Source organism: Ornithorhynchus anatinus, chromosome 1, assembly GCF_004115215.2.
Source record: "Ornithorhynchus anatinus isolate Pmale09 chromosome 1, mOrnAna1.pri.v4, whole genome shotgun sequence".
Classification (NCBI taxonomy): domain Eukaryota; kingdom Metazoa; phylum Chordata; class Mammalia; order Monotremata; family Ornithorhynchidae; genus Ornithorhynchus; species Ornithorhynchus anatinus.
In genome coordinates, this window is record NC_041728.1 from 167293371 (window position 1) to 167296055 (window position 2685).

Sequence of the window (2685 nt, forward strand, 5' to 3'; positions counted from 1 at the left end):
TTCTAATCCTGGCTCTGCCACTATCTGTTGTGTGATCATGGGCGAGTCACTTTACTTTTCTATGCCTCAGTTATCTCATCTGTAAATATGGGGACTGAGATTGTGAACCTGAAATGGGACAGGGAGTGCGTCCAGTCAGATTTGCTTCTATTCTCACTCAGTACTTAGCACAGTGCCTGGCACACAGTGAGCGCTTAAATACCACAAATATTATTATTATTAGAGCTAGGAGTAGAGCGCCCTTTTCCTGACTCAGGCTCATGCTCTTTCTACTAGGCCACCTGCTAGTGTGATGGTGGCTGGAATGGAGACGAAAGGGAGGAAAGGAAAAATACTTTAGAGAAAGAATCAGCAGGATCCATCGATGAATAGGGTGAAACAATGGTAGCACGAGTCAAAGATAACTGCTGTCCTGGAGAGTCATTTTACACGATTTTTATGGGGATTATCTAATCCCACTAAGTTTCCCGCTAAGAAGCTCTCCCTTATTAGTAGGAAAGGTAGGAAAAGGCTCTCTGTATTCCATGGCAAAAAGAGCCAGTAACAGCATCAATAATCCAAACACCTCATTTTAGCCAACAGCATCAATCTCCTCCACTGCCAAACTTTACCAGGGCTACTAGCAAAGAATAAAATTGATGAGTTTCACCTCTTCTCCCCTCCCTGCCCACTTGATGAAGGAGGTGTCAATGAACTGTTATACAGGCAGAAGGAAAATTACTATTGAGAGAAAGAGAGGAACCAAGGAGCCGGAAAATCCACCTTCCTGATGCCATCCCTGAATAATTGAGAATTGGCCTTAACTGCACTTATCTCTTTCTCATTTCCTTTGTTCTCTCTTCACTCACTTTAATGATATATTTAGTCTAGGCTATGTGGAAAAAGCACACCCTCATCACGGTCTGAACTGTACACAAACACACGCATTCCCACACTTTTTCGGCAGGTTTATTGCTTTTTGCCTTCCTATTCTTTATAGGATATGAAAAACATCACAATTTTCCCATTAATGTGTCTGTAGGAGTTACAAAACAAATGACTGCAAAGTATTCAATTCAATGACTGGTTTGTTTAGAAATTCATTCATTCAATAGTATTTATTGAGTGCTTACTATGTGCAGAGCACTGTACTAAGTGCTTGGAATATACAGTTCAGCAACAGATAGAGACAATCCCTTGGAGGAGGTGAACTCCCAGTAGGTTTGAAGAGGGGAAGAGAGTTAGTCTGGCAGATGTGATGAGGGAGGGCATTCCAGGCCAGAGGTGGGACGTGGTCCAAGGATCGACGGCGAGATAGGTGCGAATGGGGGACCGTGAGGAAGTGAGAGGCAGAGGAGCAGAGTGTACAGGGTGGGCAGTAGAAAGAGAGAAGAGAGGTTAGGTAGGAGGGGGCAAGGTGATGGAGAGCTTTGAAGCCAAGAGTGAGGAGTTTCTGTTTCATGCGAAGGTTGATCGGCAACCACTGGAGGTTTTTGAGGAGGGGAGTGACATGCCCAGAGCGTTTCATTAGGAAGATGATCTGGGCAGCTGAATGAAGAATAGACTGGAGTGGGGAGAGACAAGAGGAAGGGAGATTGGAGAGGAGGTTAACACAAGAATCCAGTTGGGATATTATGAGAGCTTGTAGCAGCACTGTAGCAGTTTGGATGGAGAGGAAAGGGCACATCTTGGTGATACTGTGAAGGTGAGACCAGATGCTTAGTACATTGTATTGCATTCAGTAGGTGTTCAATAATTATGGCAATTTTTAACATAGTGTACCCATTTTCAGACCCAATCTCCATTTCCCAAGTGGTTTACAATCTAATAGTAACAATAACTGAGGTATTTGTTAAGTGTTTCCTATGTACCAAGCGCTGTGCTAAATGTTGGGGTAGATACAAGATGATCAGGTTGTACAAAGAAGGGTGAATGCACATTTTACAGATGAGGAAACTGGGTCCAAAGAGATTAAGTAATTTGCCCAAAGTCAAAAGGCAAACCAGAAGCAGAGACAGGACTAAAACCTGGGTCTATTGACTTCCAGACTTCTGTCCTTTCAACAACTGGTTAGATCAGCCCTGCAAAAAAACCATCAAGGTCCTACCAGCTCACAGATGTACTCTGCCAGTTTCCCTCTTCCAAGGAAGAGGGCTCATCATTTTCTTTTTTTAGATATTTATTAGATGCTTACTATACATCAAGCCACCTCTCAGGGTTGCACCTGGAGAGTTTCCAGTAGTCTACCAGTCTTGACTATGGGAGGGACAGTCAAGCAGAGGCCTACCCATTCCATTCCTAGCTTGGCCAGTGGCTAGTGAGTGGAAGGCAATCTGCTACAAGTCAAAACTCACCTATGCTGGGCAGCGGCAGCATGGGAGAGAGTTGAGAGTGAAGACTCAGGTTTACTGAGTGGAAGGAGATGTTAAACCGATTGCACAATTTTACTAAGACAACTATGGTTACACTACCAGAACTATTACAGATGGAGGTAGGGTGTTCTGGGAGAGATGCGTCCATGGCATGGATACGGGTTGGACAAGCTCGACAGCATAAGACAACAACATGTCAAGCGCTGTTCTGAGCACTGGAATAGATACAGGACACAATCATTCATTCAATCATATTTACTGTGTGCAGAGCACTGTAGTAAATGCTTGGGAAAGTACACTACAGAAATAAAGAGTGACAATCCCTGCCCACAAC

General features: G+C 43.9%; 1 non-coding gene across 1 annotated transcript; it reads left to right on the forward strand.

Annotated features, from left to right (window-relative positions):
* The first annotated feature begins 2185 nt into the window (after positions 1–2185).
* LOC114816373 lies at positions 2186–2323 on the forward strand. Its single transcript, XR_003764141.1, has one exon. It is a non-coding gene; the product is annotated as a small nucleolar RNA SNORA7 (small nucleolar RNA).
* Positions 2324–2685: the final 362 nt, after the last annotated feature.